The 15,812-nt window shown below is 45.6% G+C and overlaps 1 long non-coding RNA gene across 1 annotated transcript; it reads right to left on the bottom strand.

Moving 5' to 3' along the window:
• Positions 1-7,175: 7,175 nt before the first annotated feature.
• On the bottom strand, positions 7,176-15,409 carry LOC149355352 (uncharacterized). Its single transcript, XR_016289347.1, has 3 exons — positions 15,381-15,409; positions 12,366-12,419; positions 7,176-7,369 (listed from the first exon to the last, which is right to left on the bottom strand). It is a non-coding gene; the product is annotated as an uncharacterized LOC149355352 (long non-coding RNA).
• Positions 15,410-15,812: the final 403 nt, after the last annotated feature.

The following is a 15,812-nucleotide window of genomic DNA, read 5'->3' as shown; positions in this document are numbered from 1 at the left end:
CCTGGAACTTCATCGAGATTTCGAGGGCCTTCGAGCGCTGCACAAGGTTGCTAGCGTTTCTTCGAGCGGCGCGAGCCGCACTTTCGTGTGCGATACAAATGCCTGAATGAACATTACTTTCCAAAACGCTAATGCAAGCAGTAAACATTTAGTCTGTACAATAATTTAAATATGATATCGGTCTTGTGTAAAGCGCATTAATTTTATATTCTTCATCGCAAAGATAGTAACGCCAGCGGTATGAATGTTACCAGAGCGTTACAAAGCAGCGACAGAGTCGCACGAAAGGCAGTGTCTTTCAAAACAACGCAATGGGCTTTTATTAATAACTAAAAACTCCCACGAGTCTAGAAAAGCGCATTTCAATATTTTGTTAAAATTTATAAAGAATATTTGCTATTTGAGTGAAATCCAGAACAGCGATTGCGGCACCACACAAGCTTGGCGGAAAACACGGGAAACGTTTCAATGCCCACTGAGATTTGCCGCGTAGAATACACAACTTCTTCCAGTTCGATAGTTATTGAGAATCAGGAAGGCTCTCGACTAAATGGCCATTGAAACTGGCCGTGTGACAGGGGTATAACGCCCCTTAAGAAAGCACTGCGAAAGATGTGTGTTCTCGATACCTTGCGCACTTTAATAAGATGAATTTCAGAGAGTTTAAGAAAACAACATGGAAGAAGGCTTGATGACTCAGCGGATATGGTGCTCGGCAGCTGACCCGAAACACATGGGCTTGATCCCAGCTGCGGCGGACGCATTTCAATCCAGGCGAAATGCCAGAGACCCGTATAATCTGCGATGTCGGTGCACGTTAAAGAAATCCAGGTGGTCGAAATTGTCCTGAGCCCTCCACTACGGCGTCCCTGATAGCCTGAGTCGCCTTGGGGTGTTAAAACCAATAAAACCAAAGAAACGACGACATACAATGCAAAGCGTAAAAGAGCGGGAGTTAAACGCGATTGGTGTTTTATTCCGACGATAGAGTAGTGCTCACGTGTTGTGGCCAGCGAAGCTTTACATTCGCGCCCCCGCTGACTCGGAACCCAGGCGCGGCGCAGTAGCAGCCTTATATTTGTTATTTCTGCTATTTGTGGTTCATAGGGAGGTATTAGTTAATTAATAAAAGGGGAAAAAGTCGTATGAATGCCAAAATAGTCTCGAGCGTCTATGTAGTGGATGGAAGTCAAAATAGTAGTTGACGAAGATATTGTGTAAAAAAAATTTTCACTAGAATTTTGATATGTTCGATAAACACTGTTTGCTCGGCTGAGTTATCATGCAAATCTGATGTGAGTTCTTGCATAGACACACTGGATTTATTTCCAGACATTGTGCAAAGTGCAGCGAGCATGATTGTGGAAAATAGCTGTAGGTGAAATCTGAGGCAAACATTGCCTCGTCACATGCTAAAAGCAGAGGTGATTATAAAGACTTGTGAAGGTCTCTTATGAGTTAAAGCACTGATCCACACTTCTGTCACGGGAACAACACCGCATCATGAAAAGAAATTTCGCAGAGACATTTACGACTGCCTTAGTGTGGGAATACGAATGCATTTCCGTTTCTGGGTGCATTGGCACCCACCCACACCCACACACTGGCACAGCACGGAACACGAACGGGTGCAGCACAATTTTGATACGCAATTTATTTTTGAGGGAAGGAAATTGGGCAGTAACTGCCTCACCCCACTCTGGACATCAACCGCGCCTTAAGAGAAGCGGTAAAGAGTCTGGGATGGCATTTAATTAAATGTGCATATGTCGTCGGTTCGAAACCGTGTCGAAGTTAGCCTGCAGCTGACTAGCACATGTAAGCTATATGCAACGAGAAATCGTATGACACCCCCCAAAACCCTGTACGACAAAAGATTGCGTCTCAATTTTGGTTCCAATGTTGTCGAGAAAACAGGCGTCACATGGAGGTTTGCCAGTGGCGAGTTTGTTTAGACGAGCGGCATGTATAGGACTGTCTGAAGTAGCGCTGCTCGGCTTCCTGTGCGCACCATATTTGGTCCCTTGATGACGTCACACTATTTTTCTTCCATCGCTGGGGTTTTGTGTATCGTCGGCAACTATACGCACACGCACGCACACGCACACACACGCGCGCGCGCGTGCGCCCGCACACACACACAACCGCCGTCGGCTTTTCTCGTAAAGGGACTAGTGATGGTTTCGCAATAAAAAAGAAATCCGGAAAGAAACTTAAGCATAGATAGAGCACAGGTTTGATGAGTGCGGCTACCTGAAGGGCCTTCCTCCTAGCTGCACTCGGTAGATTGCCACTGCAATGCGCGATCATTGTTAAAAAGTATTGGCATTAGCCCTCAGAGCGGTGCCATTTTCCAATCACATTAAAATGGCCAGAGAATACAAAGCGCTGGCTGAAGCATTTTAAGAGAACAGGGTGGAAGTACACTGTGGTATGAACATGAAGCATGAGTACTTTATCAAGATGCAGGGATAGAAAGGGATCCCAATTCTTATGGTTTTCGTTTCTTATTAGAACGAAAGCTGCAATAGCGTAGTCAAAGAGGCAAACAAACGGGGGAGAACGGCGAAGCACACCACGCAGCATCATGTGTTACACTGTGGAAACGAAAAAAGCCTCGCGCGGCCACACCGAAAAGCTATTTCTCATTGCGCGTTGAAGTGTCCACCTAGAAAGTGCGCCAGTTATGCGCGTTTTCATTCCTGAAAACAAAGAAACTGTTTAGACCGCAATGAGCATTACAGATACTGTTCCCTAGTCTAGCCGTATTCTGAGTCTAGACCTTCCAATGAATTTGAGAAACGGAAGTACGCATAACTTGTTTCTTTTCACTGTGGACGCCTCCATCGTGGTGTAAGAGAGAAACGCGAACTCCGACTGCAAGCTTGTTTCAATCTAGCATTCGGGTCTTTCCCTCAATTCGCGATTGGGCTGTCCACCGGCAGAGTGATCCAGTTATGTGTATTGTCTTTCCTCAAATGCAGCGGAGGTTCGATACCACTTCTAGCGCCGTTGTCTAAACTGCGCACAAAGCTCGACTGGGAACTAGACTATTCAATTGGCTCCGTGCAAGCGGCAATGGTCCGAGGAGGGAGGGAACGATTAAAAAAGGCAGTTCATGCTGCAGAACAGCGCTATGAGTCAGGCGTGCGTCTTTCTTCGCGCACGGCGCTTTGTAGACGCGTTCTACACTGCACAAGGACGCATCAATGGGTCAATCCCTTCCGCGGCAGCTGCTTTTCGAAGCGAAATGTGAACAAACTGCCTCCTGCAGTTCGTGTTGCCGGCCGTGCGTTCGCTGTAGGCTCAATACACCTTCACCTTCTCGTCTTTTTCAGGTTAGAGTATTTTTGAGATCTGGTCCTTACTTTTCAAGTCTGTTTTCATTCGCCCCACCAAAAGACCTGCATTACAGCCTAATTATTGAATGCATATCCAGTACACTGCCACAAATCCCAAACATCCAGACAACTCCTCCTCTGATTTGAACAAAACTGCCAAGAAATAAACATAGTGGGTGTTCTTGCCTATACTGCCTGGAGACCCGACCTACTGCCACATTGGTAGACCTTCCTGCTGTATGGAAACTTACCTTGACACGCATTCACAAAAAGCCACCACCACAGGAGTGGAGAGTGGCTATACAAGGGAAATGGGCGAAAGTAGTGAGGCTGCCTCAGCGCGCTTTAGGTTTCACAGGAGAACGTTACGCAATTCCTGTACCTGTAGAAAAAATGATGGACAACAATCTTAAAAACAGTGAATCCATCAATGAAATTACAGCATTTAACTCCAGAAATTCAGTTCAGCCTATATTTGGCGGCATAAAATGTCATAAAAGCTGGCGCACAATGATTTACAATAAAGCTCTGCTGGCTGCGTTGTCACGTGGGAAACACCTGGAACGAAAGCGCCGATGCATGTGCCGCACTTGCCCGTAATGGTAAAGTAAACCAAGTAAATATACTTAGTAAAGACAGCATGAACTTTATACAAAAGAAAATGAGAGAAAAAGCGACAACGAAGTTATAACAACAAGCTGCACATTGCAAAAGCCCGTCCTGAGCCAATGGAAGAGCTGTAGGCTCAGGAACATTTTATAGAAGTAATTTTATGTCATCAGTGCACTGGGCGCACACATACCTCGTACATAACGTCACTGACGAGACACAATGAATCTCCTGGCGACAGATGAGGGGAAGAGCTCACACTAAACAATATTTAAGTGTCAAGCTCAAAACTTGAAAAACTAGGAAGTATTTTAATTAACGTTATAAAGAATACATTCCTTTTCACCCAGTGCCGCACTCAGGCGATAATGCGATTCTTGACATCTTTCGCGTTCCTAATTTCTTGAGAGAGGCAGGTTTTTTGGACAAACTCTGAATTCTCACCGGGTGCTTCAGATGTTTTTTTGGTACACCTGAACCAGTTTCTCGTTGATGAGAAGAAAGCTGAGGTCCTACTTTCATTTTTTGGGAGCTTTGAAATCCTTATACAGCCAAAGATGGGCGCTGAGGTTACCGTGCTTCCTTTAAAGCTTCTTGTGGTATTGGCCGCCTTAGTAAGGAGAGTCGAGTCACTGCCGCCGTCCCATGACCAAGAACAAGACCAAGACGCTTTATTGGATGAGATGACGTCACAAGACAAGAATCCAAGACAATCCATAGAACCGAAACAAGAACTGAAACAAGTACGGAAAACACATGAACTACAATACAACGCTTCTACTATTCGCCAGTTCAAAATGTTTCTGCATTTTGTCATTACTATAGATGGTATACAATCTAAGTTTTTAGGTGTAAACCGAAACGTTTTATTTAGACAGGTTTTTCATACCTTCAGCTTGGCGTTAGATGCATATGCGCCATTAAACCCAGCACAACACAACTCTTCATTCAAATTGACTTATTTCTCATCCAGAAGCACGGTTTAAAAAATTGCCCCATTTCCGTAGTTACCGAATTTCTCGGTAGCGCCGCTTCATTAAAAAGCGCATTACAAAAAGAGGAAGCAGAAGTAAAAAACCTCGCTTGTGCTTCCAGCTTTGCACCTTGGCCAATCCCCCGCCGTGGGTATGTGCCATTCAGCCTGAGGACATCATCATCATCATCATCTCTGCGCTCCGAAGTGTTTTGTTAGTCCTCGCAGCATCCCTGTGCATTCTAGGCCCCACGTGCACGGGAGAGCCGCCATCGAAGAGCCGCGGTAGGGTCGTGCTTCTCCCTGAAATGTCTGCCCTCGACCACCTGGCTGTGGAAATGAGCCCTGGCAATGCGACTACGGGGTCCACCTTGTTGGGTGTGCCCAAGGCGGGACATACTTCCACGGCTGCCAAAGAAGAAGCAGGTCTACTGCACCCCGTGGGACGCCCACGTCGTCTGGGCGGGAGTCTGGCATCCAGCGGCCCATCATCCCCGCCATACTCTGCAGCAGCGCACACGGAGTACTCGTCACTGGTGGCGTGCGAGGACAGCCAGCCCCAGGTCTACGGATGCTGGAAACGTGAGAAGCAGCACTCTTGTGGCAGCGCACGCAACCTGGCATCGCCGTCGACGGTCCTAGCAGCGACCAGTATGGTGAGGTCATCCCGTAGGCTTGCATGTCTAGGGGTTGACGCACATACGCAAAGTTAATCATTAGGCTCCCCTGCAGCAGTCTTCAACAAAAATTTCTTCCATTCAGAGAACATCGACACATCATTGAGGTGACAAGTGGCTGATCATCACCTTCACTAAAGAGTTCCGTACACTTTCACTCAGGTGCACGGAACTCCTGCATAGGAACGCTATTTAATCTTGTTTGAGTCCCAGTCTTGTCACCCGTGCGGGGTTCGCACCCGCACCTCGTCCTCAGAAGCCCAACCGGACAACCACTGACTCTTACGAAGCCTACGACTGCGCGGAATAGTCTTGCAACGGATAGTAATAATACTGCAGTTCTGTAATGATACTCTTTTCGATACACGAACACTAATGAGGACGAGAAAAGCTTCGAGGCCCCGACTAGATCATTATGAGATCACAAATTTCATTTCTTTCTCCGGAAGGATTTAATTCTTCGTTAAGGTTCCTAGTACAACTTTCAACAAGTCGCTATGACCGCTGTTATTGTGATAGGGTAACAGTCACCGTTCTGCAGAATATTTTGTGTTGGTGTAGTTGGCGTGGGCGTTGTGAACGAAAAATTACGAGCATGGCTCTGGCAGGTGGTGAACAGAGAGCAACCAAGGATGCATGTGGCCTACCTAGGTCACGTGATCTTGCGGCGTCATCGCAATCTACTCACGGGATAGTGAGCAAAAATTGCCCATCGTCGCAGGTAGGAGTTAAATTAATGATTGGTTGCTCAAGCAGAATAACGTTTTCCGCGCAATGCCCACAGCTAGGAGCACCTGCCATCCCAGTGGAGTGATGCCTCGCTTCACCTCTACATCACTGAGCCAGGAGGGGTAGGAGGTTTCCCAGGGACCTATTAACCTAAAGTAGAGAACGACCTTCTGCATTTATGGGAATTAACCCACGGCGTCCCGAGTCATACCCATAAAGTGGAGCCCGTATGTCCCTTAAAGCGCAACAGGCAACATAACTTTGTGCTTTTATTTCCGGCGATTGGCAGGACGTTCGAAATGCATCTGCATCCACCAGCTGCAGAAGCTTCCTGTCAATTAGCATTGCCATTTTCGAACATTTTGTCACTATGCCCTGTCAGAAATCTGGCCAATTGTGGCTGAAGTGGAAACCACCATCTTGGTGGATTATGGTTATGGCAAATGCTGGATGCTGGCATAATGGCAAACCATTATGCCAGCATAATGGCAAGCCACTATGCCGGCATAACGGCAGGCCACTATGCCGGCATAACGGCAAGCCACTATGGCAGCATAATGGCAAGCCACTATGCCGGCGTAACGGCATGCCACTATGGCGGTATAATGGCAAGCCACTATGCTAGCATAATGCCAAGCTGGCTGCCGCCATAATGGTAAACCACTATGCTAGTATAAAGGCAAGCTGCATATTGGAATAGTGACGGATTGGCCAGCGCACTTGTCATTGCATGTGATTGTTTCTGAGGTGACATGAAGGCACAATACAGAAAGTACACCAGTATGCAGGTCCAGGGCTCACAACAAGTTTATTTAAATTAATGCAATATAATCCACCCAAGCGCTATCATACAGATGTGGTGGAAGGCAGCACAGCTTCGACATCTGCAGGTGAGGATTCTGTTTTCGCCGCTTTGCCCCACTTTCGCTGCCGACCAGCTTCAGTGAAGAAGCTCTGAAGATATTTCCGCACTGCCCCAACCCTGGTATGAACAGATGGCTCCGCGGCAGGATGCAGCTCAATGTATTCCTGCAAACAATCTGAAAGAGCAATGCAGATAACACAAATTAGGTCTCAACTTCATCTTCTTCAGAAAATGTGGCCTATGAACTGATCAGCAAACATAGCAAAATTACAGTAAAGGGCACCAAAACTTGCAGTGCTCAGCACAAATCAATGTGGCATCATATGATAATGGGATTGGAGTGAAATACAGTAAAACTCGTTCATTCGAAATCAAACAGGACCAGAAAAATGTCCGAACTAAGCGAAATTCGAATTATGGCATGGACGCTAGAATGAGCAGTCATTACACACCGCAGAGCGGGCGGAACCCAAAGCAGTCACATCCAAACTTGTTATAGCAAGCTAGGCACTACTGCACATAAGTGGCAGGCGATTCTGAGAATTAAAGACTAGACAGAGCTACAAAGGGAAGAGGTGTAAGGTACTGACTTATATTGACAGCCAATGTCAGCCAATGTCAGCTAGTCAGCCCTGCGGGTTGGGAACGGGGGGTGAACCTAAATTTGGAGTCAACTTAGAAATATACATATGTTAGGATGGACTAGAAACGGAAAGAATAATAGTGCCCACAGTAGGACTTCAACTTCATAAGTGTGCTTTCTTGCAACTGCCTCAGAGATAGAGATTTCTGGGTGTACCTGGAGTCACCAAAGAACAATCAATCGCTTTTCTCTATACAGTACTTTATAACAATGATAGAGAGGTTTTCATACCTCTGACAAATGACATGCACATTGCGAGGGCAATGAGGCAGTCTGCCAGTGTATATTGTCAATGCTAACAGGTGATGGCAAAGTCTGAATAAAACACAAATGACAGAAACAAATAGACATCGATTGAGAAGAAGAAGCACAAAGTGAGAGTAAAAAATGCTATCTGTTCAACGTGTACGCATATTTCCATGGAAGCAGTTCACCGACAGTTATATCCATGGCGACACGGAATAATGTGAGGAAACGTAGTACAGAAGTCCTGCCAAGATCATTGGGGCATACCTAACACTAGGATATTCACCCATCTTCCATACTCCAAATCCTCGTCTACCTTATCAGTCTTTTCTACACATGCTACATTCAGGGACACCAAATTAGAGATCACCAGACCAAGAAAGAGGGAACAGAAGGCAATATTGATCCTGAAAACATGTTCCAGTTGAGTAACACAGCCATGACAAACCAGCAATGCAGCCAGTGAAAAGCTGCGCTTCCGTAATGATCAAGGTTCAAGCAGGAAACTTGACCTCAGTCGCTTCCTCACAACTTTCCCCTTCATAACCAGTGGGCTATGGACTCTCCATAGTTGCCTTAACCAAGTCAGGAGGTCACCATCTAGTGTTTCTGCAAGTCTTTCTTGCGCTCATGGAAAATTTTCTACACAATGCAAGTTAGCATGTGGCTGGAGATGACAAAATCTTAATTAAAGACACAAATTACATGTGCAAACGTTAACAATCGTGGTTATGTGCCTGCAACATGCAGGTTTGACCTTTCTGCTGGACCAATCACAGCAACTGTGTAAGAAATATAACAATGCTGTCACGTGCATCCACAGAACGAGAGAAATATGAGACACAAGCACTGGCTGTCAACTGAAATTTTATTGATGGAAGGCAGACGCCTTTTAACAGCGAGGAACAGATGGGAAAAGGATGGGAGCAATACAATTGGGGTTGATAACAGCATTGACGAACGTAAGCGCACGCAAGCAACATAAGAAGATCAATACATAACAAAACAGAAACAAACTCAGTTGTTGGCCACTTCTAAAAGGTCAACTTCTGCGGCAAAGAGCGATAAAGACGGCGCTAATGCACCTATCACCTTACACGGTACGGTTCCAAGCTGACATGCCATCTTGTCGGCACTCTGACTGAGAATCTTGATCTCTCCCAACCAAACCATGCATCCTTTGCACTTTCTAATGTGCGCAACCAAATCTGCGTACTTGCCCCTTTAAATCACTTCAGTTCCAAAAAACATGGATGTCAGATAAAACACGACACTCAGTTCATCAAGTGTTCCTCATGAGTGGTCTATGCTATTCCCTTGACATGTGGAAAGCTTCATGTCAGCCAAACTGGCCGCTGCATTGATGAACATTTGAGGGAGCGTGCCCGAAATTGAAGTGATTTAAAGGACAAGTGCGCGCATTTGGTTGCGCAGTTAAAAAGTGCAAAGGGTGCATGGCTCAGCTGGGAGAAACCAAGAATCTCTATAAAAGTGCCAACGGCACGCGAGTTTGGAAGCATACCATATAAAGAAATATGGCAGTAGGTGCATTGACACCAGTCTTTACCATTCTTTACCGCAGAAGTCAACTTTTGAGAAGTGGCCAACAATTGAATTTTTATTCTTGTCGGTGTTTTGGTATGTATTGATTTTCATGTTGCTTGCTTGCGCATTCATCGATGTTGTTATCATCCCCAATTGTATGCCCCATTTTTTTACCAGCTGTTCGTTGCCTTTATAAGGTGCCCGCCTCCCATCAATAAAATTTCAGCTGCCAGTCAGCGTTTGCCTCATATTTCTCCTCTTGTTCTGTGGATGCATGTGTTAAGGCTGTCATATTTCTTAGGTTCAGAATGCACCAACTCGCCCAGAAAAAAGTTTCAATGAAACAGCAACTGTCCCTCCTCTGCATCTCTGTCAGCCAAAATGCCATCTAATGGCCGTCTCGGCAGTAATCAAGGTGCTCGCCCCATGGCAAGCTATCCTGTGGGTACTGCAACGGACATGCCAGACAATGCGCGTCTTTTTTCTCATCACCGATTGACAGTGCAAGTGACAGTAGCTAGCCCAGCATGCCCTCATGCAAAAGCTGCGAGACCCAACAGAATAGTTAGCTGTGCTTCCAGGAAAGAAAGCTAATTTTTGAAGCAAAAGCTTCACTACGCTAGGCAAAGTCGGTTTCGTGGTGGCCTCAAGTTCCACCTCCAAATGACCTTGAGCTTCGAAAGCAAAGGAAAGGCGGATAACTGGCCCCCTGGGACAAAGGACACTTTACTCGCGCTTAAAGCTACGAAACCGATGAAGAGCTGCAGCTTCGAAAGCAAAGGGAAGGCACATAACAGGCCCCTTGGGATAGTGGACACCTTAGTCGTGCTTTAAGCTAAGAAACCAGTGGAGCGGAACTTTGGAAAGCAAAGGAAAGTGCATAACTGCCCCCTTGGAATAGTGGACACATCAGTCGTGCTTTAAACTATGTGGCAGTAGTGACAGATATGCGCTGTATGCGTTGGAATTGACAACATTGTGGCAGAAACGCGGCACTGAAGCCATAGGCCGCAGGCGATCATCGTGTTCACTAGTGTTGGCAACGTTTTAGACTCCAATGACTTTAAGGAAAGAAAAGTGCGCCTAACTGGCTCCCTGGACGCCTGAATCGCGCTTTGAGGTATGTGGGGTGGTGAGAGAAAGATATGGGTTGCGTGCTTTAGCACTAACAACGTTGTGGCAGACAATCGTCACTGCAGCAATAGGTCACGGCGTTCATTGGGTGAGCAAACTCTCGTGATCAACCATTAAATGCTACATCCCAGGGTGAGCACGCTGCCTATCCAGTGTCCGGAATGCTCTGAACGTTTACAGACGGCAAGCAACGCATAGTTGCCCGATAAGCCACAGCTTTCACTCTCTAACCAGGTTCAGCAGTAGTTGAACCGCAGCTAATTTTTTTATACACCATGGAAAAAGACAAAGCATGTTAAAGAATAAATATACCAGCCAAAAAAAGACGAAAAACACAAGGAGAGAACAACACAGGACATAGGCTTGACTAACAACTGAATTCTTTATTGAGCACAGACTGCCAGGTAAACTCTATGCATGCTCCAAAGCAAGACAGACACTCAAACATGGTCATTCAAATAATCAAATTCTTTTGTCGTTAGTGCTATCGATGGCAAACTGACGCAAGCATCACCATGTTTAGCTACTTGAAAGCGCCGACTGTAGTGCTGGCGACAAAAGAATGTGATTATTTGAATGACCATGTTTGAGTGCCTGTCTTGCCATGGCGCATACGTAGAGATTCCCTGGCAGTCTGGGCTCAATAAAGAATTCAGTTGTTAGTCTAACCTTTCTCCTGTGTTGTTCTCTCGTTGCGTTTTCGTCTTTTTTTGGCAGGTACATTTCTTCTTTAACATGCCATACCAACAGGTAAACCTTTCTGCCCTGCTCTAGATAAAACTGTCTTAATGAAGTATTACAAAAGGCGTTTAGTACAATATGTAACTTGCAAACTCTTGCTACTAAAATAAACATGTACATGCTCACTTGTCTATTCAGAGCATCAAGTGTGTTTAGTGGCAGGGAAGCAGCAGCCTTTGCTTCAGCAGTAGACACAGTGGTGTCCTCTGCACATACTGAGGTCAGAAAACGTCCACTTTTGGCATGAAATGCGGTTTGGCCGACCCAGAAATCATGACCACAAGTCGACAGACAGGCTGCGGAAACCTGGAAGTCCACTACCAATCAAAGCTAGGACTCCAACATGGCACGGGCTGACCTGCACACAGAAGTTGGGTGCAGTGATGGAGATTATGACCTCAGGCCCTACATGCATGTGACAAGCAGCAGCTAGGAACAGCTCTGCTTCATCTCCCATCGCAAGCAGTGGCTCAGCAAGGGTGTGCTTAATCCTTTTATCACTACATACAGCACGAGCGTGCAGAAAAGATGTGCAGTGTTTCTGTGACGCCCAAAGTATCCAGTGCTGCAACCAGTTTCTTTGGGCAAAACAGGTGTAGCCACCATGATTGAGGAGTTTTCACTGTGCACGATAGCAGACTTCAAGGCTTCTGCAATTCGCCCATTTTGCAGGATGCGGACAGTACACTTTCATCAAAAAGGAAACAAAGCTGGTCTCTAACGGATAAACAAAACACTAGACCCACCATAGGGTACAGCAACTTCATCTGGAGATGTAAAAGGCAGGGCTGAATCACCATGTGAACAAACAAAACCAATGTCACAACTGGCTGCTAATGGTTTGAGAAAACCCAACACTCACCGCAATGTATATCAGCTTCCGCTGGAGGTGTGCCAGCCAGGGCAGAGTCACCATCTAAACAAACAAACAAAACCATTTTGAAAATTACTGTACAGCACTTCGCTGCATTTATGGCTAATGAAAATAACAGATTACGCAAACAACCTCTGTGGCTTACAATTAAAACTTCAAATACAAATGTCCCATTGACCTGTGCATTGTCCTGCATCAGTACAGAATGTTTCCTGAGCACATAAGAACTGCAGTGCAAGGTTTCAGAATAAAGTTAATGCCTCGTGCTTGTATCATTACCCTTTTACACAGGATGTTCGCTTCACTGTACCGCACACATCTTGAACAGTGCAGACCGGAGCAGGGCAGACATAGGGTGATTAGATGTGTGCAGCCTTTCATCATGCTCCATGTACAACAAAATGGCAGCCACTATGATGTTGCTGCATGTTCCAACTCTCTTTGAAAGTTTGACTAAACCCCATCTGTTGAGGGGGAAAACAACGGCAAATAGATGAACTCTCCAAATTAAAGACAAGGAAAAGAACTGATGCCTTGGGGCCCGCATGTGTCTCTTGTTCAATGCAAGCATGAATGCCTTTATTGCCATATCGGGCCTTAACACACAATATGGAGGAAGAAAAGAATTATGGAAAGGCCGTTAAGTCACATTTTTTTAAGCCAAACATGAGGGCTCCTCATTACTTATTGGCCATCATTTCAGTGTGTATGCGCAGCAAATACTCTTGCAGACAATGCTGCGCTCAAAATTATTGCCTGTGCCATCGGCCAATGACTCCCAGTAGTCGCTGCGAAAACATGAGACTTCCAGCACACTTTCTGTCACGCAATTTAGATAGCAATAAGGGAGTAATTACTCAATGGCATCCACCCAAGCGCAGCCATACGGCTACAAAGGAAAGCTATACAGCTTTCTCAGAAACTTCGTAGTTAAAGAAAAATTCGTCCTGGTCCGGGGTTCGAACCCGGAACCACCGCTACACCGGAGCAGTCGCTCTACCAATTGAGCTAACCGGGACGGCAAGCTTATGGTAGGGCGAGAGCGAATTGATCAGTAACTCGAAGTGGGAAAAGTGTTGGTCGAATGTTTAGGGGAATCCCCCAAGGTGGAGTAGATTTGTAATAAGGGAGTAATTACTCAATGGCTGGTTTGGTTTGGTTTATGGGGTTTAACGTCCCAAAGCGACTGAGGCTATGAGAGACGCCGTAGTGAAGGGCTCCGGAAATTTCGACCACCTGGGGTTCTTTAACGTGCACTGACATCGCACAGTACACGGGCCTCTAGAATTTCTCCTCCAAACAAATTCCAGCCGCCGCGGCCGGGATCGAACCCGCGTCTTTTGGGACAGCAGCCGAGCACCATAGCCACTGAGCCACCGCGGCGGCTAATTACTCAATGGCATCCACCCAAGCGCAGCCATACGGCTACAAAGGAAAGCTATACAGCTTTCTCAGAAACTTCGTAGTTAAAGAAAAATTCGTGCTGGTCCGGGGTTCGAACCCGGAACCACCGCCACACCGGAGCAGTCGCTCTACCAATTGAGCTAACCGGGACGGCAAGCTTATGGTAGGGCGAGAGCGAATTGATCAGTAACTCGAAGTGGGAAAAGTTACTTCGGGTTACTGATCAATTCGCTCTCGCCCTACCATAAGCTTGCCGTCCCGGTTAGCTCAATTGGTAGAGCGACTGCTCCGGTGTGGCGGTGGTTCCGGGTTCGAACCCCGGACCAGGACGAATTCTTCTTTAACTACGAAGTTTCTGAGAAAGCTGTATAGCTTTCCTTTGTAGCCGTATGGCTGCGCTTGGGTGGATGCCATTGAGTAATTACTCCCTTATTACAAACTACTCCACCTTGGGGGATTCCCCTAAACATTCGACCAATTTAGATAGCAAGGGCCTCTCCCAAGCTTTCCTTCCTCCATACCATACAGTGACTACTACAGATAAGTCATCTTATTGCCTCTTAGAGATTGGCAATGACTCCCAAAACACTCTAGGTAGTCACTCGAAATTTATTTTTTTGGCCAACCATGCCCTATAGTAACCTAGGTGAGCAGGGAACCCATGCAGGCCCAAAAACATAAGCCATTTCCTTTTTTCTAATTTGGTGAGTGTTCGTTAATTTGCTGTTATACTCCACGGTGTAAAGCGGCTTCATATAACCATTCAGAAATTAGTTTTTTTTTCCAAAGGTAATCGTTACCTGGGTTCCTGTTCTTACTTTCACCTCTCAAAGAACCAGTCCTCTAACAGGACTTGAAATGTTGCCCAATTATCATATTTACTTGATACTAATGCACACCTTTTTCCCAGAAAAGTTGCCTAAATGGCCCCTTCACAATCTTCACAGCTGGTCTAAAAATGCTTTGCTTTGCGAGCACAACACCCGCTTATACTGCTTCATAAAATTAGTGAATGCTTTGAGGGATCCACTGCACAAGGGATAAAGTAAGATTTATTTATTTTATTTATTTATTTTACCCTCAGGGCGAAGCATTACAGAGGGGAGTGGGTAATACATAACACTGAAAATACAAACAACAGCAGAGAAGAATAAAGTGTCAAAACATGGATAAGTTAGAATAAGTGATAAACACAATATATCATTCAACAGAAGCGGTAACAGCAGTCCGAAACAATACAGGGTCAGGAATTGTGGCGACAGAAGAAGGAAGGTGGTTCCAGTCACATGACGTGTGAGGAATAAAAGAATCCTTGAATGTTTTAGTTTTGCATGTACAAATGCCTACCTTATGTATGTGATCTGTGCGGCGGGAAATATATGAAGGGGGAAGAAGTAACTCGCAGCGAATGGACTCATGATGAAATACTTTGTGAAAAAGACACAAGCGTGCAATTTTGCGTCGTGATGCAAGTGAAGTTAGGAAGTTAGATTACTAGCCTTAAGGACTGCCCTCAGCTAATTCAGCTTCTGTCCTCATATGCGTGTACCTGCAATGTTTTAGGGAGCTGGAAATATAAATTAGGAGTTAAAAATGTACCTGTAATGCCTGTAGCACTTGTCATGGCCGTCAACATTTCTTCAGGAAGCTTTGAGCCTGCAAATATATCAAGCGAAACAGATGGCAGTTTGCTCTAGTCTGACAAGATATTCGGGAATATCAGAAGTGTTACCTGAGTCCAAAGAGGGAGGCATGATATACTCTGCGATGACCTCGCCATGCTGCTGGCCCCTTTGAATGCAGCTGGCTATTTCATCAGTGTTTAATGAAATACATAAAAATATACACTGGGGAACGACAGTACAGTATGCCAGGGAAAGACCCCCCCGTTACATAAAAGGTACAACCGTGTCTGCAAATGGCTTCAATTTATTCCTTTGTAGCTCATAAAAGCTCCTTTTACACTGAAAGTGCATCTTTGTCATTATAATTCAGCAATCTATTGATAGAAGCCAACTTCAAGTTGTCCTC

This window comes from Amblyomma mixtum, chromosome 3 (genome assembly GCF_055824585.1).
Source record: "Amblyomma mixtum isolate Tamu chromosome 3, ASM5582458v1, whole genome shotgun sequence".
NCBI lineage: Eukaryota > Metazoa > Arthropoda > Arachnida > Ixodida > Ixodidae > Amblyomma > Amblyomma mixtum.
The sequence above is the reverse complement of the archived record's forward strand: the minus strand, read 5'-3'. Positions and strand labels throughout refer to the sequence as shown.